Here is a 26,109-nt window from a genome sequence, read left to right on the forward strand (position 1 = left end):
TCCCAGTCTTTTCACAACTTGTCACACACAGAGAACAATATTATGTGGCACACTGGGGTAAACTAAGTCAGCTGCTCACCACCTGAGACGACTAGCCCAGGGGAGCTGACTCTGGCCCAGGCAGCATGCCACCCCCACCGTTGGGGTGGAGGAGATGAATATATTGACACACAAGTCACTCTTTTTTGTTTTAATTTTTATTGTTATGTTAATCACCATACATTATATCATTAGTTTTTGATGTAGTGTTCCATGATTCATTGTTTGTGGATAACACCCAGTGCTCCATGCAGAGCGTGCCCTCTTAAATACCCATCACCAGGCTAACCCATCCCCCCACCCCCTCCCCTCTAGAACCCTCCTCAGTTTGTTTTTCAGAGTCCATCGTCTCTCATGGTTCGTCTCCCGCTCCGTATTCCCCCCCTTCATTCTTCTTCTTTTTTTTCTTAACATATATTGCATTATTTGTTTCAGAGATACAGATCTGTGATTCAACAGTCTTGCACAATTCACAGCACTCACCATAGCACATACCCTCCCCAATGTCTATCACCCAGCCACCCCATCCCTCCCAACCCCCACTCCAGCAACCCTCAGTTTGTTTCCTGAGATTAAGAATTCCTCATATCAGTGAGGTCATATGATACATGTCTTTCTCTGATTGACTTATTTCGCCCAGCATAACACCCTCCAGTTCCATCCACATCGTTGCAAATGGCAAGATCTCATTTCTTTTGATGGCTGCATAATATTCCATTGTATATATATACCACCTCTTCTTTATCCATTCATCTGTCAATGGACATCTTGGCTCCTTCCACAGTTTGGCTATTGTGGACATTGCTGCTATAAACATTGGGGTGCACGTACCCCCTTCGGATCACTGCATTTGTATCTTTGGGGTAAATATCCAGTAGTGCAATTGCTGGATCACAGGGTAGCTCTATTTTCAACTTTTTGAGGAACGTCCATACTGTTTTCCAGAGTGGCTGCACCAGCTTGCATTCCCACCAACAGTGTAGGAGGGTTCCCCTTTCTCTGCATCCTCCTCAACATCTGTCATTTCCTGACTTGTTAATTTTAGCCATTCTAACTGGTGTGAGGTGGTATCTCATTGAGGTTTTGATTTGGATTTCCCTGATGCTGAGCAATGTTGAGCACTTTTTCTTATGTCTGTTGGCCATTTGGATGTCTTCTTTGGAAAAATATCTGTTCATGTCTTCTGCCCATTTCTTGATTGGAATATTTGTTCTTTGGGTGTTGAGTTTGATAAGTTCTTTATAGATTTTGGATACTAGACCTTTATCTGATATGTCATTTGCAAATATCTTCTCCCATTCTGTCGGTTGTCTTTTGGTTTTGTTGACCGTTTCTTTTGCTGTGCAAAAGCTTTTTATCTTGATGAAGTCCCAATAGTTCATCTTTGCCCTTGCTTCCCTTGCCTTTGGCGATGTTTCTAGGAAGAAGTTGCTGTGGCTGAGGTCGAAGAGGTTGCTGCCTGTGTTCTCCTTTAGGATTTTGATGGACTCCTATCTCACAATGAGGTCTTTCAACCATTTGGAGTCTATTTTTGTGTGTGGTGTAAGGAAATGGTCCAGTTTCATTCTTCTGCATGTGGCTGTCCAATTTTCCCAACATCATTTGTTGAAGAGACTATCTTTTTTCCATTGGATATTCTTTCCTGCTTTGTCAAAGATTGGTTGACCATAGAGTTGAGGGTCCATTTCTGGGCTCTCTATTCTGTTCCATTGATCTATGTGTCTGTTTTTGTGCCAGTACCATACTGTCTTGATGATGACAGCTTTGTAATAGAGCTTGAAGTCCGGAATTGTGATGCCGCCAGCTTTGCTTTTCTTTTTCAACATTTCTCTGGCTATTCGGGGTCTTTTCTGGTTCCATACAAATTTTAGGATTATTTGTTCCATTTCTTTGAAAAAAGTGGATGGTACTTTGATGGAGATTGCATTGAATGTGTAGATTGCTCTAGGTAACATTGACATCTTCAAAATATTTGTTCTTCCAATCCATGAGCATGGACGTTTTTCCATTTCTTTGTGTCTTCCTCAATTTCTTTCATGAGTATTCTAGAGTTTTCTGCGTACAGATCCTTTGCCTCTTTGGTTAGATTTATTCCTAGGTATCTTATGGTTTTGGGTGCAATTGTAAATGGGATCGACTCCTTGATTTCTCTTTCTTCTGTCTTGTTGGTGTATCAGAATGCCACTGATTTCTGTGTATTGATTTTATAACCTACCACTTTACTGAATTCCTGTATGAATTCTAGCAGTTTTGGGGTGGAGTCTTTTGGGTTTTCCACATAAAGTATCATATCATCTGCAAAGAGTGAGAGTTTGACTTCCTCTTTGCTGATTTGGATGCCTTTTATTTCTTTTTGTTGTCTGATTGCTGTGGCTAGGACTTCTAATACTATGTTGAATAGCAGTGGTGATAGTGGACATCCCTGCCGCGTTCCTGACCTTAGGGGGAAAGCTCTCAGTTTTTCCCCATTGAGAATGATATTCACTGTAGGTTTTTCATAGATGGCTTTTATGATATTGAGGTATGTACCCTCTATCCCTATACTCTGAAGAGTTTTGATCAAGAAAGGATGCTGTACTTTGTCAAATGCTTTTTCTGTATCTATTGAGAGGATCATATGATTCTTGTTCTTTCTTTTGTTAATGTATTGTTTCACATTGATTGATTTGCAGATGTACCAACCTTGCAGCCCAGGGATAAATCCCACTTGGTCATGGTGAATAATCCTTTTAATGTACTGTTGGATCCTATTGACTAGTATTTTGGTGAGAATTTTTGCACCCATGTTCATCGAGGATATTGGTCTGTAATTCTCCTTTTTGATGGGATCTTTGTCTGGTTTTGGAATCAAGGTAATGGTGGCCTCATAAAAAGAGTTTGGAAGTTTTCCTTCCATTTCTATTTTTTGGAACAGTTTCAGAAGAATAGGTATTAATTCTTCTTTAAATGCCTGATAGAATTCCCCTGGGAAGCGATCTGGCTCTGGGCTTTTTTTGAGGTGGGGGGGGAGATTTTGGTGACTGCTTCAATTTCCTTAGTGGTTATAGGTCTGTTCAGGTTTTCTATTTCTTCCTGGTTCAGTTTTGGTAGTTGATACATCTCTAGGAATGCATCCATTTCTTCCAGGTTATCTAATTTGCTGGCATATAGTTGCTCATCATATGTTCTTATAATTGTTTGTATTTCTTTGGTGTTGGTTGTGATTGCTCCTCTTTCATTCATGATTTTGTTGATTTGGGTCATTTCTCTTTTCTTTTTGATAAGTCTGGCCAGGGGTTTATCAATCTTGTTAATTCTTTCAAAGAACCAGCTCCTAGTTTCGTTGATCTGTTCTACTGTTCTTTTGGTTTCTATTTCATTGATTTCTGCTCTGATCTTTATTATTTATCTTCTCCTGCTGAGTTTAGGCTTTATTTGCTGTTTTTACTCTAGCTCCTTTAGGTGGACACACCAGTAACTCTTGTAGTTAGCATTCTATTAAGAGTTCTTGCCAGGACGCCTGGCTGGCTCAGACTCATTAAGAGTCTGCCTTTGGGTCAGGTCATGATCCCAGGGTCCTGTGATCGAGCCCCGCATTGGGCTCCCTGCTCCATGGGAAGCCTGCTTCTCCCTCTCCCACTCCACCTGCTTGTGTTCCCTCTCTCGCTGTGTCTCTCTCTGTCAAATAAATAAATAAATAATCTTAAAAAATAGAGTTCTTGCCAGGAGTCTGTAATTCTATACTCTTTACTCTTTAAATTTCTGGAATCCAAAAATTCAGCTTGAAGTAGTTACTTTTTATATGTATGTCTGAGAGCTGATAGGCTGGGTAAAGATCATCTCTACACCTTCTGGAAAATTCTCTCGTCGGATATTTGGCATCTCCCTTTGTGCATACAACAGAGGAGCAACACTGAAATCAAGTTCTGTGTTTCAGTGGGAAAACATATCCCCCTAGCTCCCTGACCACTAAATGAAACCACAGCCAACATCTCTTCTTGGATTTATACTACCCTTTTCTCCAACTGGTACATTGGAAAGTCTGACTCAGTAAAAATGTGGGGTGTGTGTGTGTGTGTGTGTGTGTTTAAAGAAACCTCCACAATCCTTCTAGTCTTACGTGTATAAATGCACTTTAGTGCTGACAACAATCAGTTCATTCTACACCAAATAGACAATCAGGTAAGAGGAAATCATCTTTAAGAGCATAGCTTTTGGCTGGGGCTACCTTATTTGGAAGAATTTGAAATGTTGTTATGGCTTGCCAGGCTCTGTGGCTGGAGAACATCTGATACCAGTTTAAGATTCCATGGTTCATTAAAGGATTTTGGTCTGTTCCCTACTCTTTTAGTATTTCCTTAAAACAGACTTTAAGATTTTTCTAAATGGACAGATTATTTCTCTGAGTTTATTTCTGTTTTTCCCTGCATTGTCTTTTTTCCTAATTGTGGGGATTTACTGTCACTGGTGGTTTGCTTTTGAGTTCTTTGAGTCCGGGTGGGAGATCATTTTTGGCTTCAGACTGGAATGTCCCAGAATAACTGCTGTTTAACAGGCTACTTGTGTGTTGCAATTTTAAGGAACTCCCATGGTTGAGGCTGAGACTATCTATAGGCACCAAATAGAGTGGGAATATTTATATTTCTGATTTCTGTTCTAAGACTCCCATCACTTCAAAGTACATTTAGCCCAACTCTTTACTCAGACCTGGAAGAAGCAAAGCAGTGTGTGGACATCAGAGAATATACTATAGACTGAGTGTTGGTGTCACCCAAAATTCATGTGTTGAGACTGGTTCTGGGTAGTTTTGCTGTAAGCATCTTTGCCACAAATGTTTTTGCTACATAACTAATTGGTTGTCAGGTAATTTTGCCATAAAAGACAAAATCACGAACAATAAAAGAGGGCTATTCATTAAAAAGGACGTAACAAAACATGAAAAATGAATGACAAAATTTAAAAGACTGTATTGCAGAATGCAAAACATTGGAATGTATCCAAAATATATAGCATAGGTTCATGGCAATATTGCCCAGATAGCTGGTTTTATTTTGTGAATTGTACCTAAGTATTTGTCTTCAAAATCTTTAATTAAAAAAAAACCCCAAAACCAAAAACAAAATCTTTCATTCGTAGCATTATACATTTTTTTTGCTTGTTGACACGTCTCCCTGTTTAGCATCATGCTTTATCTTTTTTCACTAAAATTTCTTCCTTCATTAAGAGAGGTATCAGTTTCTAAATAATAGGATGCATGTTTGTAGATGTGCTTTGTATTGAGTTGTGAAAGCCTTTCACATTGTTGTTTGTTTTTGGCATATTGTTCCATCTCCATTTATAGATGTTCCAAAATTCCATGGGGAATGGGGATTAAAACTCTCTGCCACTGTATAGACCATTATGAAGGCTAAGGTTTATATAATATATATCTACAATATAAAAATGGATCTCTGCATTAATGGAAAAATGAAACCAAACTATCAACAAGTTTTTTTTTAATCATTTACAGCAAAATTGCTGTATGGCCAATTAGTTGTGCAGTGAACATGCTTGCAGCAGATGTTTACAACAAGGATACTTACAGGGCGCCTGGGTGGCTCAGTCGGTTGGGCGTCTGCCTTCGGCTCAGGTCATGATCCTGGGGTCCTGGGATCGAGTCCCGCATCGGGCTCCCTGCTCTTTGGGGAGCCTGCTTCTTCCTCTCCTCCCCACTTGTGCTCTCTCACTATCTCTGTCTCTCTCTCTCAAATAAATAAAATCGAAAAAAAAAATTAAAAAAAAAAAAAAAAGGATACTTACAGCCGAAATACCTGACAAAGTTTCAACTTCAAGCCCAGATGTGATGGTATTTGGAAGTAGAGGTTTGGGGAGGTAAGTAGGTCATGAATGGGACTCATACCCTTACTGAAAAAAAAAAAGGTCCAGAGGGCTCCCCTTACCCTTCTGCTACGTGAAGACACAGAGAGAAGACAACTGTCTGTGAACCAGATAGCGAATCTGCCGGCACCTTGATCTTGGCCTTTCCAGACTCCAAAACTGCAAGAAATAAGTGCATGTGGTTTAAGTCACCCCGGCTATGGTATTTTTGTTATAGCAGCCCAAACACATTAAGACTAAATGTAATAGCGGGGCACCTGGGTGGCTCAGTCATTTAAGCATCTGCCTTCTGCTCAGGTCCTGATCTCAGGGTCCTGTGACTGAGTCCCTCTTCCGGCTCCCTGCTCGGTGGGGAGCCTGCTTCTCCCTCTCCTCCCTGCTGTGCTCTCTCGCTGTTTCTGTCTCTCCCTCAAATAAATAAATAAATAAAATCTTAAAAAAAAAAAAAAGACTAAATGTTACAGTAAGAGGCAGGATTTTAATTCTAAGTGCTTTTCAATTATCCTGGGACCTTGTTAAAAGACAGATTCTGAATCAGTAGGTCTGTAGTGGGGACCAAGCCGTTGCCTTTCTGACAAAGTCCTGGATGCTGCTGCTGCGGCTGGTGTAGGCACCATATTTTAAGAACGCTTGGTCTGAACTATTTCCCAAATTTGCCACCAGAGGTGGCTGTTAGATATACTGAACACTGAATCTTTCTCTTAATATTGATTTAGCAGGGCGCCTGTGTGGCTCAGGTTAAGTGTCCAATTCTTGATCTCAGCTGGGGTCTTGATCTCATGGTCTTAATCTCAGGGTCGTGAGTTCAAGTCCTGCATTGGGGCTTAAAAATATATCTATATCTATATAGATATATATCTATATCCATATATATAACTTAAAAGATAGATAGATGATAGACTGATTGATCCAGAGGTCTGCATTGGGATCTTTAGCCTGCCCTTTCAAGAGCCCCTTCATGCTCTGGTTCCAGACTACCTCTTCACCTGATATAGTAGGACTCTTCTGCTGCTCCGTTCATTCATTTTCCTCTCACCCTTTCAATCTGTTTCTTTCTCTCCCCTCCCTCCTTTCTTCCCACATATATTTGCTGAGCATCTCCTTGGGATATAGATCTGAATAAGACAGAGAGACTCTGCCTTTACAGACAATAGATAAGTAAACAGATAAGTAAACAGGAGAATTACAGTTTGTGACACAAGCTAAAAAGGAAATAAATATGGTGATATGATGCAAAGGGGTAAAGCCGAGGTAGGAAACAATTTAAGCCAAGGTTGTGAAGGGTGTTCTCTAAGGAAGATAGTTAATCTAAAATTCATATCCGACCCTCCAATCTAAGCCATACTACTTGCTGAATGTGCCTGTGTTTTGGGAACACATTGCCTGTGTTCATGCTGTTTCTTTCACCACGAATGCCTTCTCACCAATCCCATCTACCAATTAAAAACCAACGTAAATGCCACCACCTTCATCCAGGTTCCCCAGCCATATGTGAGATCTCACCCCTCTGAGCTCCTGAAGCACCTGCTATACCTCTGATCTTGCCTTGATTTTTCTGCCTTAAATTGTAGTTGTTTTGTAATAATAATGGCTGCATTTTGTGAAAGCACACTATTAATTTACATACATTATCTAAATTATTCAACAACATTGGGAGCTGATCTTATTATCTCCATGTCATAAATAAAGAAACTGTAACTTCGGAGAGTCTAGGTAACTTGCCCAAAGTCTCACAACAAATGAGTGACAGAGCTGAGATTCAAATATGCCCTCCCAGTTGATCTGTCCTATCTCCTGTAGCAAATCTTAAGCAACACAGAAGTGACTACTTTGTCTTTATATCCTTCAATTAAACAAACAAAAAAATCAAGTTGCAGAAGAGCTGTAACATTTGTGAAACACAAAGAGAAAAAAGAAGAGAACAGAATTCCTCTCCCAAATTATATTAGTTTGCTAGGCTGCTGTAACAGAGTACCACATACTGAATGGCTTGAACAACGGAAATTTATTGTCTCACAGCTCTGGAGGGTAGAAGTCTGAGATGAAGAGGTCAATAGGAACATACTGCCTCTGAGGGTGCCTGGGAAGTATTTGATCCAGGTCTTTCTCCTAGCTTACAGTAGTTCCTTGGCTTATGGAAGCATAACTCCAACTAATGTGCACATGGTGTTCTCCCCATGTGTGAATCTCTGTGCCCGAATTTCCCCTTGTTATTAGGATACCAGTCATATGGAATTAGGGGCCCATCCTACTGACCTTGATTTAACTTAACTAATTACATGTGCAACAATCCCAGTTTCAAATAAGGTCAGATTTTTAGGTAGGGGACTTAAGACTTCAATATATGAACTTTTAGGGGACACGGTTCAACCCACAATGCAATTCTACCACGTAGCCTCCATCACAACGCTGATCCCTTAGCCAGACACCCTGACATGGTTGTTATAGTTGTCCTTTCTTAAAACCAACATTACAGAGGGGTCACATGATCAATTTAGACAAGTTTTATTGCACTCACATGGAACCTGGTTTTAGCTTTGGTCTTCGAAAGATTCTGTCAATCTGACATCAGTATTAGCTTTTCACATAAGCAAAAAGGTCATCTACTTAGTACCAAAAGCTTGGTCTACTTGAAGCTACTCTTACCTGTGATTCCTTCTGCCTCTCACGAAAGGGCTGAGTCAATTTCTCTATATAACATTACAATACCTACAAGTTATGGTTGATGGTGCTTAAAATGCTTAAATTTTATTTCAAAATGGCTTTAGCTTAGTGAGTTTCACTAAGTTTCAGCGGTAAAAGGAAATGAAATATTAATATCAAGAACTATTCCCATCAAGAAAGAAGTTGGGCTGGTAATTTAGGAAGCCCTACATGGGAAATGATCTCTACATAGTACATCATAATGCAAAATAGGTGAGAATGTTGCAAAGTCAAAGAATTAAATGTAAAGTTCAACCAAGCACAAATTGCAGGGGCATGTAAATGTGGAGAATATTGAAGAGGCCAAGTGTAGCATTTTGCTTAAGGGACTGCAGAATTCCTGAGGACAGGGACTCTCTCCTCTGACTCAGCTTTGCTCCCCATCGGTGCCTAGCCCAGGGCATTACACAGAATCACTTTTAATACGTTAAGTTGAATGAAGTGTTTTTTTGTTTTTTTTTAAAGTATCTTATCCCTCTTAATAGAGATAGGAAGCATTCACACTTACACTGTAGAAGTTAAATAAAGATGGGTAGTGTTTCTATATGCCAGGAACTGTTTTAAGTACAAGCAGGGAATGAGGTTGGCTCTATTATCTCCACCCTAAAGCTAAGGGAACAGAGAGATGAAATAGCTCACACAACTAGGAAATGGTAGCCATGGGAATTCACACATAGGCTGTTTACATTGAAAGCCCACATTTGTACATTGTACAATATGTCCATTAACACCACTGGTGAGCAGCCAGACAGCTTTTTTTTTTTCCTAAAGAATTCTTCAATTGAGATGTTTACTGTCAGCTAATCAGTGTGTTACTCCTGTTGAATTTAACAAATTCAGTGTGGTGACTAAGCATTCCATCTTTGATAGTTCTCTAGACCTAAGTTTAAGCTCTGGCTTTGGTATAGCTTGGCTATGTAACCCTGTGTTATAAACTTTTCCAAGACTCCATTTCATCATCTGGAAAATAAGGCCAATGATTCCTACCTCATAAAGTTGTGATTACATGTTTAAAGCATTAGACACAGTGCTTGATACGTAATAAAAACTCAAATGATATCTAAAATGTATACCTATTTTATAAGTAGTATTTCATTGTATGGATATACACAATTTGATTATTCACTGTTAATACATATTTGGATTGTTACTAGCTTTTAACTATTACAAATAAAAGCTACTATGAACATTCTTTTTTTTTAAAGATTTTATTTATTTATTTGACAGAGAGAGACACAGCAAGAGAGGGAACACAAGCAGGTGGAGTGGGAGAGGGAGAAGCAGGCCTCCCGCCGAGCAGGGAGCCCGATGCGGGGCTCGATCACAGGACCCCGGGACCATGACCCGAGCCGAAGGCAGACGCTTAATGACTGAGCCACCCAGGCACCCCTACTATGAACATTCTTATATAAGTCTGCCAAAGGAGTTTAAGAAACTTGCCAAAGGAGTTGTACCATTTGATATTCCCACTAGCCATGTATGAGAATTCCAGTCCCTACACATTCTCGTCAGTGCTTGGTATGGTCAGTTTTATTTATGTATTTATAGAATTTGTTTTACTGTAGTAAAAAATCATAGAATTTACCATCACTATTTTTGAGACACAGATATATATATATATATAGAGAGAGAGCATGAGCAGGGGAAGAGGCAGAGGGAGAAGCAGGCTTCCCGCTGAGCCAGGAGCCCGATGTGGGGCTGGATCCCAGGACGCTGGGATCATGATCTGAGCCAAAGGCAGACGCTTAACCATCTGAGCCACCCAGGCATCCCACCATCACTATTTTTTTTTTAAGCGTACAGTTCAGTAGTGTTAAGTATATTTGCTCTGTTGTGAAATATTGTACATAATGTTGCCGTGAAACATCCCCAGAAACTTTTTTCATTTTGCAGAACTGAAACGCTATACCGATTGAACAACCCCCCACCCCCTTCACCTTGCCCCTGCCAACCAGCATTCTACTTTCCGTCTCTTTGAATCTGACTACTTTAGATACCTCATATAAGTGAAATCATACAGTATTTGTCCTTTTGTGACTGGATAATTTTAGTTAACGTGATGTCCTCAAGATTCATCCATGTTATAACATGTGATAAGATTTGTTTCCTTTTTAAGGTGGTATAGTATTCCTTTGTATGTATAGACCCCATTTTGTTTATCCATTCATCTGCCAATGACATTTGTGTTTCTTCCACCTCTAGTTATTGTGAATAGTACCACTATGAACATGGAGGTACAGACATCTCCTAGACCATGCTTTTATTTCTTTGGGATATATATCCAGAAGTGGGATTGCTAAATCATATGGCAGTTCTACTTAAATTAAAATAATATGACTAATTAAATTAGTAATTAATTTAAGGTAATTAATTAAATGAGCAATTAAAGTAGTATTGGGGGGCCCCTGGGTGGCTCTGTTGGTTAAGCATCTGCCTTTGGCTCAGGTCATGATCCTGGGGTCCTGGGATTGAGCCCCACATCGGGCTCCCTGCTCAGCGGAAGCCGGCTTCTCCCTCTGCCCCTCCCCCTGCTTGCACTCTCTCCCTAAAATAAAATAAAATAAAATAAAATAAAATAAAATTGTATGAGGAACTGCCATACTATTTTCCAAGGTGGTTGCACCATTTAAAAATCCCACCGACAATGCTCCGACTTTTCCACATCCCTGTCAACACTTGTTTTTCCCTTTCCTTTCCCTTTCCCTTCCCTTCCCTTCCCTTCTTTCTCTTTCTTTCTTTTTCTTTCTTTCTTTCTTTCTTTCTTTCTTTCTTTCTTTCTTTCTTTCTTTCTTTCTTTCTTTCTTTCTTTCTTTTTTTTTCTTTTCTTTCTTCTTATAGTAGCCATCCTAATGAGTATGTGATATCTCATTGTAGTTTTGATTTGCATTTCTCTGATGATTAGTGATACTAAGCATTTTTTTCATGTTTATTGGCCATAAGTTGAACCATCCAGGAATAAATTCTACTTTGTGGTGGTGTATAATCCTTTTAATGTGCTATTGAATTCAGTTTGCTAGTATTTTGTTGAGTTTTGCATCAGTATTCCTTGGGGATATTGGTCTGGAGTTTTCTTGTAGTGTGTTTATCTGGCTTTGGTATCAGCATAATACTCATAGAAGGAATTTGGATGTGTTCCCTCTTCAATGCTTTACAAGAGTTTGAGAGGGATTGTAGTTAATGCTTCCTTAAATATTTGGTAGAATTTTCCAGTGACACTATCTGGTCTTGGGCTTTTCTTTTTTAGGAGGTATATATATTTTAATCCTTGTCCTTAGAAACTAGAGAGACTATACATGATTTGGAAATGAGACTACTAAATAATAGCCAAAGAAGAATAATCAATCCATTCTCTGCCTTCTCTTTTGTCTGGTCACCCAGAAGTGTATTACCTGTTATGATGACCATTGCCTGTCACTTGGAATTATTTTTATCTGTGCATTCACCTGAACCTACCTTCCCTTGCACATCAATTAAAGACCCCTTTTCACCTACTGGTACTCCAAGTCTCTGAGGCCTGGCTATAATATTGATATTCTGTGCCATGTTGTCTTTTGACTGACATTGCCCATTTGGTATACCCCACTTTCCTCTCTGATCGCCACATCTCATTTCTGGTAGAGAAAATATTGTTGCTGGATTTTTTTCCTTCCACTTGTATCATGACAGAGCCCTGACCAACTTTCCCAAGTAACTGCACACAATTTAGAGATCTTTTGAGAACCAAACAGCTAGCTATTTGAGACTCATGTCTTGCAAACTGACGAATACCTGTAATTCGGGTCTTTAAAACATGGCTTCTGCATTTTCTTACAATCTAATCTTAGTCTTTTCCTGATGCTCTAGCCCAGACATCTATGAGCCAGGGGAATCTGTTGGGAGGTTTTTGTTTACTGATGCAATCTTCTTAGGAGTTATGGTCTGTTCAGACTTTCTTTTTCTATTGATTCAGTCTCCGTAGGTTGTCTGCTTCTAGGAATTTTTCCATATCTTTTAAGTTATCCAATTTGTTGGTATGTAATTGTTCATAGCAGTCTCTTCTAATCCTTTTTATTTCCGTAGCATTGGTAGAAATGCCCCCTCTTTCATTTCTGATTTTAGTTATTTGAGTTTTTTTCTCCTTTTTGCTTAGTGAATCTAAGGGTTTCTCAATTTTTTTGATCTTTTCAAAAAGCAACTCTTAGCTTTGTTGATTTTTTTCTATTCTCAATTTCACTAATCTCTGCTTTAATCCTTGTTATATCCTTAAGATAATAAATTTATGTTATTTTTAAATCACAATTAAATATTTTTTCATTAAAAAAAGAAAGGAAGATGGGGCATCTGGCTGGCTAAGTCAGTAGAGCATGCAACTCTTAATCTCAGGGTCATGAGTTCAAGCCCCACATAGAGCTTACTTAAAAATAAAGAAAGAAAGAAGAAAGTAAGCAAGCATATCAGTTTGCTTGGGGTAAGGAATGGGAGGGAGGGATTATCAAGGGTCATGAGGAAACTTTTGAAGCTAATGGATTTATTTGATTGTGGTGATGGTTTCACAAATACAAATATATGTCAAAACTCATCAAATTGTACACTTTACATATATGCTGTTTATTGTATGTCATTATACCTCAATAAAGCTGCCAAATTACAGATTTTCTAAAAACAAATCATATTTAAATTTTTAGATATACATCACTACAAGTGATTTTTTCCTAAGTGTAGTCTATTCAAAATTCCTTAACTAAAAAGTCAATATGAGTATATTTGTCTCCTTTACATTTTCATAGCTCTCCAATTTTGATTCTGATCTGCTGTTACAATTCTGAGTCCATTTGTCTCAGTTTTCTTCAGAAGAGGTAGTACCTCCAAGGATTGAAGTTCAACAGAGATACACTTGCAACCATTTTTCAATTAGGCTTTCATCATGATGTCTTCTGATAGCTATTCATCCCATCAAAAGAGGTTGTATCAATGAGATGATATTGTTTTCTTAATTTTTTAAAGCATATAGCATTTATGACATTATTGCAGACATTTCATATATTTAACTTAGAAGGTTTTTTTATTTTTAAAAAATATTTTATTTATTTACTTAGAGAAAGAGTGAGAGAGCATAAGCAGGGGTAAGGGCAGAGGGAGAGGGAGAAGCAGGAAGCCCACTGAGCGGGAACCTGCCACTGGGGCTTAATCCCAGGACCCTGGGATCATGATCTGAGCCAAAGGCAGATGCTTAACCGACTGAGCCACCCAGGTGCCCCAGAAGTTTATTTTTCAAGAGCTTTATTTATCAACAACAAAACCAGCAATGATGTTATATTACCCCAGATGGCTTTAAGATGCTAATTGTGTGGAAGAATTTATACAGTTTAAACCGCAAATATGACTACTTTTACACTATTGCCTTTAAATAAATCTAAAGCCCCTCTTTGTTAAAACATAAAACACTAGTATGTGCTATATAATAAATGATTTTATTTTTTTAATAGTATTTTAAATACTATTTATTTATTTATTTTTTTAAAGTAGGCTCTACGCCCATGATGGAGCCCAATGCGGAAACCCAAACTCATGACCATGAGATCAAGACCTGAGCTGAGGTCGAGTCAGTTGCTCAATCAGCTGAGCCACCCAAGCAGCCCGAGATGAAACATGTTTTAAGGTAGCCAGACCTAGGTGCAACTGGGCATTTTTTTCTTTGATTCTTAATGATGACCAATGTAATCACACCAGGTTCAATGCAGTCGAAAGATTTCTTCTCTGCTTTTGTCTTCAAAACTAGAAATTTGCCCTCTTCGTCTAATTAATTCCATTATATACTCCACATACAGCAACTTCAACTCCACATAGTGGCTTCATCTGCAATTTAAATCTTACTAGTTCCAGTCACCCTTGTGGAAGGCTGTGGCTTCTGTGTAATTTATTCAGCATTTTGTTCAAAAGATATTTATTGAGCGTCAAACTATGTGCCAGGGCTCTCTACCAGAGACACACACAGTAGCAAATAAGAAAAACATGGTCACTCTCATGGAATTTATAGTCTAATTGGAAGACAGATATCGAACAAGCAATTATAAGATTGATGAGTGTTACAATAAACGAAGTACAGGATGTTTGCTATGAGAACATTTCTTTTTTCCTCTGGGCTTCAGGAGGAAAAACCACCAGGTTAAAAAAAAAATGATGGTGTGCCCTCCAGCCCCCTGCTCCTGGCAATCCAAAGGAATGATTCCACATAGGGAGTATCTGTATCAAGAATTAGAAACAAGCCCCTGTAAGTATTTTTTTTCCTTCCTTTTTTAGGAATGTAGAAGCATCCTTCTTAGCAATTGGCATATTTCCAGCTTAGCTGCTGACGGCATAAGACTAGGTATCTATAACAATTCTTTTGGTTTTCTCTTGGCGACTCCAGTTGTTCCCATTTTATTAGCTATCCCTGCCTGGGAGATACAGAGAAACAGCCCTTAAAAAGAGATTGCGTTCCTATGTTTTGAAACAATGGCTGAGGCAGTGGTTTGACAGCATCTGCAAATCGGTTTCAGGAGAGCCTTGAAGAGATTTTTCTTTTTCCCTTATGTCTTAGATTTCTTGAAATACCTGGGAGTTCTCAGAGAAAAGCCTCTGTGGATTTTTAAGGCCCCATTTACAAGTCAATCGTATTTTTGCTATGAAAACCATTTGGTGGATCTATGCGCACAGTTAAGCTTGTCTGGGAGGAAGTAAATGAGCAACTTGGGTCTTCTGCAGGATCCGTGGGTTCAGCCTCACCTCCAGTGTCAGCAGCAGCCAAAACAGCAGAAAAAAAGAGGGTTGCATCTGGTTAAGAATACAAAAGAGAGAGAAGGCTAACCTAGGATTATTTTTCAAACCAGGGCTAAGCCAAATAGAAGATAAATGACATGTTTACATGTAGAGTCCTATAGAATTTAGGCTAGGCCAAGAATGCAAGCCTGCTCAAGTGAGTTGCCTTTTCTCCATGATCTGTCACCCTAGCTCACGGAGGAGGGGACAGGAGCTCTGGGGCCTCCCGGCCACGCAGGTCTGGCTGCCTCCCTCAGCCTCCTAACAGCCCTGGTATGCAGGAGGAGGGGTGCAGGTCTGTGAGACTAGTTCAGCATTTCTCATGAGTCTCTACTTCTTTTGGCTGGCGAGGATGAAAAATTGTCCTGGCAACGGACCAGGGATGATCAGGCAGCCCCTCTGTGTGAATGTTAACACCTTGGGTAGAAAGAGCCCTGAGCTTTGGGAAAATCATGCAACCTCTCTGGGTCTCATTTTTTCCTCATTTTAAAAGGGGCTAGGTTAGAAGGCTGCGCAGCTGAATTGTGTGGGATACTTGTTAAAAGTGGGTATTTCTGGCCCACCCCTGCAGATTCTGATTAGTGGTCGGATGTGGCGGTAGGAGGTGGGAGTGGGGTGAGGGGTGGGAGGATGGGTTGTGGTCTGTTTTTGAGAAGCTCTGTGGCTGATTCTGCTGGTGACCCGTATGGTTCTGCTCTAAAATCCCTCAGGGATGGTTTTGGGAAACCACAAAGTTAATATTCCACAAGGAATTCACAAGGGAGGTTTTGGGAAACTAGGAATTTACCTAATATTGTACTAGGTAAAGTCTCACAATCTATGCCGAAAAGAATGTATTTGTTGCTCTTCCTCCCATCTCCCAAAGAGGAATCTGGGTTGATCCCAAGGTTATAGATATAATAATAATAACAATAATAGAAAATTTACTACACACCAGCCACTGTTCTAAACATTTCATATGTCTCCATAAAATTCTCTCAACAACACTGTGAGGTAGAGTATTACTATTATCCCCAGTTTACAGGTGAAGAAAGCAAGGCATAGCAAAGTCAAGTAACATACATGTGGTAACACAGCAAAGTGTCCTGGCTGGATTCAGGCTGGCTCAGGGGAACTTTCTGTTTGGAGAAACTCAAGTAGTGTCCCTTTTCCTTTGGGTGGCAGTGGCGTTTTTGTGGAAAAAGCCCAGGGTTTGGCATAAAACACTTAACCAAATTCTGGTGCAACTACTTACCAGCTGTGTGATCTTGGGTGACCTTACTTAGCCTTGCCAAGTGTCTTAGTCAGCTCAGGCTGCTGTAACAAAATACCATAGACTGGCTGACTTGAACAACAAACATCTATTTTTCACAGATCTGGAGACTGGGAAGTCCATGATCAAGGTGCCAGCCAGTTTCATTCCTGGGGAGAGGCCTCTTCGTGGTTTGCAGAAAGCCATCTCCTCGTTGCACCCTCACCCTGCGGGGGTGGAGGGGAGTCCCAGTCTCCCGCTCTTCTTAGAATGGCCCTGATTCCACCATGGGGGCTTCATCTTTATGGCTTCTTTTAAATCTAATAAATGTTCGAAGGTTCTACCTTCAAATTCCATCACATTGGGAGTTAGAGTTTCAACATAGGAATTTTGGGAGGACATAAACATTCAGTCCATAGCACTAAGCTTCAATTTCTTTATCTGCAAAATATATATCACACCTATTTGTAAGGTTTAACAATGAAATAAGATTTTTATAAGGCCTTAGCTCAGTCTCATAATAAAAACAAAGTATTCAAACTTTTCCTGACTATGTATCATGTACTGTTGAAGAAAATCTAAAGAATAATAACGATTTATGGAATGCCATTCTTTCAGAACTATGCTAAATGCCTTTATGCATTGTATTCACTGGATCCTTCATAACACCCTGCAAGTATCATTAGTAAGTATTGCTATCACTATTTTATAGATAGGGAAACTGAGAGGCTAAATATTTTCCTGAAGTCACAGTTGGTGACTAGCAGAACTGGGAATGAAATCACATTGTGTGCTCTGAGTTCTAGGATATCAGCCTCTTCTGTTTTTATGAGAATATATGAAACTCATTATTTAAAATGGTCATGAAATAAATATAAATGAATATTTTTTACCTAAGAGTTCTGAGGTTGCAAGAAATGTTTACCATGAGCCTCACAAGGAGAGAATTCAACTCTTTCATCTTAACAATGACTTTATTTGCTGACTAAAAATAAGAATACATGGGGAGGGGGACTTGGGAAGATATTAGTCAAAGGGCGTACGCTTTCAGTTACCCAAGACTACGAGGTCCTAGAGATTCACTGCACAGCATAGTGCATATAATTAACACACTGTATTGTATACTTAAAAAACTGGTTAAGAGAGTAGATCTTATATTAAAGTTTTTTTTTTTTTTTAAAAGAGGGAGGGTGGGAACTTTCATGGGGGATGCTTATTGCATTGTTTATAGTGACAGTTTCTTTTTTTTTAAGTTTTTATTTATTTATTTGGCAGAGAGAGAGTACAAGCAGGGGGAGTGGCAGGCAGAGGGAGAGGGAGAAGCAGGCTCCCCGCTGAGCAGGGGGAGCCCGATGCGGGACTAGATTCATGGACCCCGAGATCCTGACCTGAGTCAAAGGCAGTTGCTTAGCCAACTGAGCCACCCAGGTGCCCTACAGTGACAGTTTCATGGGTGTATGCTTATCTTCAAACTCACCAAGGTGTAAACATTAAATATGTACAGCTTTTTTTGTATGTCAATCATACCTCAAAAAATATATATATAAAGACACATGATCTTACAATGGGACAAAATGGCCAAAAAGGAATACAGTAGCCCTGATCTCTGTTTTCCCCCTCTCCTCCCACCCTCCACTCTTGACATCTATTACCAAAGGCCAACTTCAAGGAGAGAAATATAGCTCTGAAATCACTGAGCCTGAGGGAAACGTTCTTTTCTAGAATTCTTTAGTGTGTGAGCTGTCACCCAGCCCCTAGTTTTCTGTTTCTGACTCATCAAGGGGTGTAGAAACATTTATACTCTCTCCTTTGGAAGAATTCTTCTGTGACCTTTTCCACCTCCAGCCCAGCCTGCAGGCTGAACATGTTGGTTAAAGACAGAAAAACTTAATTTTTAGAGAAACCGATAAACAAACTGGGATTGAGTTTCCTTTTTAGGAAAATCTTCTAGATTAAAAAAAATCAGTATTACTTTTAATATTGAAAAAATGAGTTGGTTATGAAATTCTTGGGAAAAAGTATCATCGTAGTATTGAAATTTTTTGAAGAAACTGCAGTATAATCGCAAAACCACACCACTGGTATTAGAAACAAAGGCACTGACAGAAAAACCTCTTTTCCAACATAACCGGAAAAATGATTATAACCACCAAATCTCTGTCAACTCCAGGGCAATGCCAGAGAAACCCCACTATTCATCTCACCAACCCCAGATAGTTAATCAATCACAAAGACAGAAAAATGAACAGTGAGGACTTCTAGAATTTAAAGAAGTTAACCCTGGGAATCTTGGCACCGTTGATGCAATGGCCCCTCAAGTTAATATTGAACAAACCATACCATGAGCCGAAGAAAGATAAGCAAAATATGTGGGGTTCTGGTGCAGCTGGATTGAGCCACTTGTGGGACTAGGTCTCACAGAAGGTTCTAGTAGGAGTGGCCTGGTAATAAATAACATTTTGTGATAATTAAACAAGGATTGTTACTCACAAGAATTGTGGCCAAGAAATAAGCCAAAATTTATTCATGTTTTTCTGTTTTAATTTTGTTGCTGACCTTATCTTTCCAACTTGTAATTTTGATATGGTCCAACTTTCCTCATCTACTTAGTTTCAATTTTATTTAATCATTATAGAAATAAGCTTAAGTCCCTAGAGAAATCTGTAAGCCACTCGATAGTTAAATACTTATTAAGACAATGACAGCAAGAAATGCTCTTTTCTCTCCTCTCTCTTTTTTAAACAAAGATTGGTGGAGAATCGGGTGATCTCAGGCCTAAAGTATTTGGCTTTCCCCTTTGTTCAGGACTCCTGGTAAAGCAGGGGTGGCCTGGTGATCTACAATTAAGATGACAATCTACCCCCCCCCCCGTCTTTTGCCCCAAGCTTTGCATGTGTAAATTAAGCCTTTGGGGTTTTACAAGATGCTAGTACTTTTAAAGACTGTTGATATTATTGTCATTTTGATTAACAGATTTGTAGTGATTGTAATTAACCTCAGCCAAAAGATGAACTAGAGATTTTTGCGAATTTGAACAAAATCTACTAGTATTACTTTTAAAAACAAAAAACAAATGAAATAACTCCCCTTCCATAATTAATTTCAAAGGACAACCATCAAAACAGTAGTCTTCCCCAAAGAGTGGGGAAATCTTTTAAATATGTATTTTAAAGGATTTTGCAACTGCAAAACAGACAAAAGTCCCTCCACTTAAAATTTGAAGCTAATAAACTGCTCAGAAATCTTGCTAAGCTAATGAATGAGACCCGTTTCCTCAAGCTGTCCCTGATAACGTTGTAGTTGAGGGAAGAAAAAGCTCCTTTTCCTACCCCTCTGCCATGGGAAGAGCTGGAGCTAGAGGCTTGCTAAGAGACCACACCTAAGGGAGGGGTTTATCCCTGCCCGGTGAGCCTGGGTCCAGTAAGCCCCGCTAAGACAGGATGCAGGTTGAGTACAAGTCTGGCTGGAATTCCCAAAAAAGAGGCACAGCCAGGGTGGGGCAGAAGCACAGTCCTCCAGATCCACAGCTGCTATCAGTTTCCCAAACTGTTTTTAGAATCCTCAGGGCTGGGGAGTGGAATAGGTCGTGCTCACTCCAGATGGTTTGGTTTGCAAATCTGGGAAGAGAGCCAGATAGACCATTTTCTTCCATAATTCTGGAGATGATGTGTGCTCTCCAGAGATGTAAAGTCATAGACTTATAGAACTGGGCCTTTGGAGATTATGTAGTGAATCCATCTACTCATTTTACAGACCAGGCGATGAAGGCATTAAAAGTTAAGAACTTTGGGCCGCTGGGTGGCTCAGTCAGTTAAGCATCTGACTTGGGCTCAGGTCATGATCCCGGGGTTCTGGGATCCAGCCCCTCGTAGGGCTCCCTGCTGAGCGGGGAGTCTGCTTCTCCCTCTCTCTCTCTCCTCCTCCCTCCCTCATGCTCTGTCTTTCAATAAATAAATAAATAAATAAATAAATAGATAGATCTTTTAAAAAAAAAGTTAACTTGCCCGAAGTCATTACATAGTTGGTCTCTGGTAGAGCTAAGAGTTGAACCCAGTGTTTTCTTCCAAATCATCCATATTTGATAAACTAAGTAGATAGTACATTAAAAGTTTAGGTATAATTTGAAGATAAATAAAACATGAACTTCGATATATATAATATATATATAAATTTCATGTCATGTATATTTTATTACAATTAAAATTATGTATATTATATATATAAAACGTATAAAGTGGACAGTTCAGTGGTATTAAGTACATTCACATTTTTACAATGCCCTCTTTCTACATGGAAATGGAAGAACTTAACCAAAAATATTTTTCCCTTATTAGTTAACTACTAAATGGACACATACTGTGTGACCAATACCATGGTAGGATCAGACAGACTCTAGACCCTCAAAGAGCTTTTAATTTGTTCAGGCAACAAGATACAGAAATAAAGAGGCTATAACTAACCATAAAAAAGCAGTATATGATATGTTTTAAATGAGTGTACTGACAACAAAATGTTAAGACTCCAAAGGACGCAATCATTATGGGATGAGTACTTAGGAAAAGCTTCCAAGAGAAGACGGGCTTGAGCCACATTAATAAAAGGGAAGGAGAAGCCATGAGAGGACATTCCAGAAGAAAGAACAGAGTGACCAAAGGCATGGGGGTGCTCTACAAAGGACTTTTTGACAAAAAGTGGATTAAGAAGTCTGAGAATACCGAGAGTAGTTTGCTACTAAACAGAAATGACCAATTTTATCCCATAGGCAATGCGAGCTCTTTAAGATTTTTGAACATCATGATCACCATGCTAACAAGTTGCTGTGATGGGAAAGTGCAGGATGGATTGAAGGAGGAAGAGCTGGATGAGTGAGTCCAGTTAGGAGGCCATGACAGAAGTTTGGGTACAGAGAAGAGACGGGGTAATCGGTTAGGGAATGCGTAAGGCAAATGGGTGAAATAATGCAAAGGAAGAGTCAATAGAGTTTACTAATCCATACTGAGAACGGGGAGGAGAGGCAAGAATACTAGGTTCGAGCTAGGATTAAGCTACAGAGACCAGAATTGTACCAACTGAATGGACTGAGTAAGTCAAGAGAGGGAGAGAATACTAAAGAGAAGCTCCATTCTGGATATGCTGAAATAGAAATGGTAGAAAGACATCGAAGTAGAAAAGAGAAAGTACCCAGAGAAATGTATAAAGTTGCACAACTGCGAGGTATTATTGAAAAGATTTTTTTAAAGCAATTCTCTTAGTTTTTACCTGCATCTTTGGGAACAAAGTGTTGATCTCAACCTAACCAATTGAAATGGGAATGATTAAGCTGATCACAATGTATGATATAATCTTCATATGGATGTATGAAGATTGTAACTCAAAGGCAAATATCAGGTTCACTTTATAATAATGGAGAAAGAATTGGAGACATAAAAGCCTTTTAATATTGTATATAGTTGAGAATAACCCTATGGAAAATTGAAAATATATCCAGCAACTTCAATTCTGGTTTACATTAAACTGCTGGTTCAAGTATTCCAACATGGTATTATTGTTATGAAATAAGTTTAGAAAAAAGAGAAAACATTGTGTAAAATGGTTTTGTACTAACGGTACAGAGCAAATAAAGGGGGATCAGAGCAAATAAAGCTTTATTGTTTATGAAGTCATTTAATTTGGCATCATTCTGACTTAGAAATTTTGATTCCCAGCAAAGGGAACTTTGTTACTTATAGAGAAAACATAAATCTGTGTTTTCCTCCTTTCTTTTTCCTGCAGGGAGGATTTATTCAGTAGGCACAGTGCTTAGGGTCAATGATATTTTTAGAGAGCCCATGAAATTTTATTGAATTTTGCCTAAGAAGAAAAAAACCTTGAAGTATTTTAAGTTATACCAAACAAATAATTGAAATATTGATATTATAGTGGGAGGGGCCCACAAAGTCAAAAGTGCCTAGGGCCCATGAAAGTCATAATATATCCTGCCTCCTGTACTTAGATCTGGGTCTCTGGTACTAACCATAAACCACTGCTCTTTGTACTATTTTGCATGAACTTAGAAATTCTGTGAGCTTGTTATTTTTATGAAAGTGAAATGTGCACATAATTTTAAGAATCAGCTAGTTCTACAAAGTGTGCAAAGACAAATAGTCTCCAACCCTTTTTCTCCATATCTCTTTTCCCAGAGGCATCTACCTTGATCTTTTAAAGATACTTCTTCTTAGGCATCTGCCTTTGGCTCGGGTCATGATCCTGGGGTCCTGGGATCGAGCCCCGTGTGGGGCTCCCTGCTTGGGGAGCCCGCTTCTCTCTCTCTTCCTCTGCCTCTCCCCTGGCTTGTGCTCTCTCTCTTTCTCAAATCAATAAATAAAATCTTAAAAAAAAATAAAGACACTTCTTTTGTTGATGGACACTTAGGTCAATAGACAAATGGATAGGGAAAATGTGGCATATATATATATATATGATGGGATATTACACAGTCACAAAAAGTATGAGATTGTGCCATATGAGACGTTTGGGTGGACCTAGAGGGTATTTTGCTAAGTGAAATAAGTCAGACTGAGAAAAGCAAATTCCATATGATTCCACTCATAAGTGGAATCTAAATAAATAAACAAACAAAAAGCAGAATTAGACAATACAGATGACAAACTGATAGTTGCCAGAAGGGAAGGGGGAGGTTGGGCAAGATTGATGAAGGGGAGTTGGCTTCCAGTTATGGAATGAATAAGTTACAGGAATAAAAGGCACAGCATTGGGGCGGGGTGGGGGGCTGGGGGAAGCACTACTTCTGTTATTACCTGCATAGCTCTAAGTACCAAGCTTGTGATATTACTTCGTGTTTTTTTTTCAGCTTTAGATATTACCTATTGACTTCCTGTCATGAAGATGAGGATTTAGATATCTTGTCTCTTTTACTCTTACCAAACCCAGTCATAAACACTTTTCAGCTGTTCATCCTGCGGATTGAGATTCATTGTAATTTTGATTGACTCAATGTTCAGGGTTACATTTTTATGACTCTGTAGGCTACTCTGTGTTGAGTCGTATAGAAAACTGTGATTACTTCTTCTTTACTGCTCAACTTGTAGTTTTCTCTCAGTTAAGAATTGTCTTGTTTTCTCATTTGCCTAGTTTTCTATGTACACACTTACTTCTATGCACACATGTCTACCAGATGTTGAAATATCTTCTTGATACATTAATGTGTGTTGGGTATTATATCGATTTTATTTTTTTTTAAATCTCTTCTGAAGCATGTGGGCCTGTATAAGTCCAGATGTGTTGCCCTCATGCTTGGTGCATCATCCTGGGTATATGATAATTCCTTTGCATTTTTTCCTGTTTTGGATCTTTTATCCTGTAAAGCATGTCTTCCTTTTTCCTGGTTTACTTCCTTGTTTTGGTTGCACATATTCTTTGGAAACTCTCTTAGAAGAGGGGTGTGTGTGTGTGTGTGTGTGTGTGTGAAGTGGAGGTAGTTTTTCACTGAAAAATCTTCACCCTCACACTTAGTTGAGAAGTTATTAGATATCTAATATTAGTTAGATTTAATTTCCCTTCAGAATTTTGAGTGCGTTGCTCTATTTTCTTCTAACTTCCTGTGTTGCTGTTGAGAACTGCAGAATTATTTGGATTCCTGTTACTTTGTATGTGAACTTTTCCCCTTCACCTTTCTGAAAACCTACAGCATCTTCTCATTGACCCCTATGTTCTAAAATATCTCTGATGTGTCTTGGTGTGGGTCTGTTTTCATTGCTGGACACTGGGTAAGCCCTTTCACATTGAAAATGCATATCCTGAAATTTTCAGAAATCTTAAATTATTTCATTGAGAAAATAATTGTTTTCCCTAGTCTCTCTTTGAGGGACTTCTCTTGGACTGGGGTCTTTTAATTTGCTTATACTTTCCCTCCAATTTTTCATGATTTTTTTTTTTGTTTTCTTTCTGCAAGATTTATTCTACTTTATCTTCTGGTCTATTGAGTTTTCATTTCTACAACCATGTTTACATTTTTTGTTGTTGCTGTTCTCTGTGTCTTTATTTTTTGGAGCTTCCTATTATTTTATTAATTGAAAACCTTCTATTATCTTCTGTAGACACTAAATTTTTTTTCCTTGCCAGCCTAGTCATTGTTTCCTTCAAATTGCCTTTTTCTGTTTATGTATTTTATGCCAACATTTATGTGAGGGCTTATATCCTCAGATGTCTGACAATTCTTTTTTTTTTTTTTTTTTTTTTTTTTTGGAAGGAAGAGAGAGGTGGGGGAAGAGGGAGAGAGAGAATCCCAAGCAGGCTCCACACCCAGCATGGAGCCTGATGTGGGGCTTGATCTCACCACCGTAAGATCATGACCTGAGCCGTAATCAGGAGTTGGATGCTTAACCAACTGAATCCCCCGGGTGCCCCAGATGCCTGATAATTCTTAATTGTGCAAGCATGATTAAGGGTGTTCAAATAAAAAGCTGTGATGTAGGTAATGGGGCAGCTGTTTGTCTTAGAGCCTCTATTGTCTATCTTTAAATGTTTCTTCTTAGGCTGTTCAGAATGTGCTTCTAGTCTCCTGTGTGGAGGGTAAATGCCTGTCTGCCATTATTCTGGGAGTGAGACTGGGAGGGGAGGCTGGGGATGTCAGCTTTGAATATGCGTACTCAATCCCCCTGGTTCTGGGCACAGTTCCCCTGCCCTTGACTTGGTTTCCCAGTACAGAGATTCCTTGGTTTCTCTGAAAGTTGCTCAGCTGTATAAGGAAGGCCAATGACTTGAGAGACCTAACTACTACTTCTTACAACCAATCCTTTTTATCTTCTCCTGGTCACCCTCCTCTCCCAGGGACTGCTGCTTAGAGTGAAGCCTTTTCAGGCCTGCAAGTCAATTTCCACTTGACCACCTATGTACATCCTTCAAAAGTGTTGCTGTCATTGCCATCTTCAACTTGTGGTCTTATGTCTTAAAATAAGCCTCTTTGGTGTAGTTTCAGTGGTATTTTGGAAGAAGCAATATTAGATGATGTTTTCAATCTCCATCTTTATCTGAAAGTCACTGCAATTGACTTCTTGACTATATAGAGTTTGAAGTATTTAGCTTTTATACAAACACAGTGACTTATGGGGGTTTTGATGTTTCTGATACTTTATAAAAATCTATGATCATACCAACTGGTCTTTTTTTTTTTTTAAGATTTTATTTATTTATTTGAGAGAGCATAAGCACAAGCCCAAGGTGGGGGAGCTATGGGCAGAGGGAGAAGCAGACTCCCCACTGAGCAGGGAGCCTGATGTGGGATGTGGGACTCGATTCCAGGATCCTGGGATCATGACCTGAGCCGAAGGCAGATGCTGAACCACCTGAGCCTCCCAGGCACCCCATATCAACCAGTCTTAACACGGCTATTGTGTTAGCCTAACGCTATGCAAACTTCAGTAATGTTCCAACTCTATTCAGGGAAAAATAAAACCTATGGGCTTCAAGTACTGAGTTACAGTAATTGTAATATTACTTAAATG

The 26,109-nt window shown here is 39.2% G+C and overlaps 2 long non-coding RNA genes and 1 pseudogene across 5 annotated transcripts in view; 2 read left to right on the forward strand and 1 right to left on the reverse strand.

The window, feature by feature from the left end:
- Window positions 1-5,594, forward strand: part of LOC112819291 (uncharacterized) — a 28,792-nt gene extending 23,198 nt beyond the window's left edge. For all 4 annotated transcript variants that reach the window (XR_003206811.2, XR_003206809.2, XR_003206810.2 and 1 more), the window contains one exon: window positions 5,528-5,594. This is a non-coding gene — a long non-coding RNA (uncharacterized lncRNA). The remainder of the gene's footprint in view (window positions 1-5,527) is intronic.
- Window positions 5,595-5,802: 208 nt separating this feature from the next.
- On the forward strand, window positions 5,803-25,757 carry LOC112819294 (uncharacterized). Its single transcript, XR_003206814.2, has 5 exons — window positions 5,803-5,889; window positions 14,101-14,236; window positions 14,878-14,944; window positions 17,225-17,295; window positions 24,855-25,757. It is a non-coding gene; the product is annotated as an uncharacterized lncRNA (long non-coding RNA).
- On the reverse strand, window positions 11,832-12,390 carry LOC112814309 (single-stranded DNA-binding protein, mitochondrial pseudogene; annotated as a pseudogene).
- Window positions 25,758-26,109: the final 352 nt, after the last annotated feature.

This window comes from Callorhinus ursinus, unplaced genomic scaffold (genome assembly GCF_003265705.2).
Source record: "Callorhinus ursinus isolate GAN/ISIS: 27379988/994484 unplaced genomic scaffold, GSC_fseal_2.0 scaffold6, whole genome shotgun sequence".
NCBI lineage: Eukaryota > Metazoa > Chordata > Mammalia > Carnivora > Otariidae > Callorhinus > Callorhinus ursinus.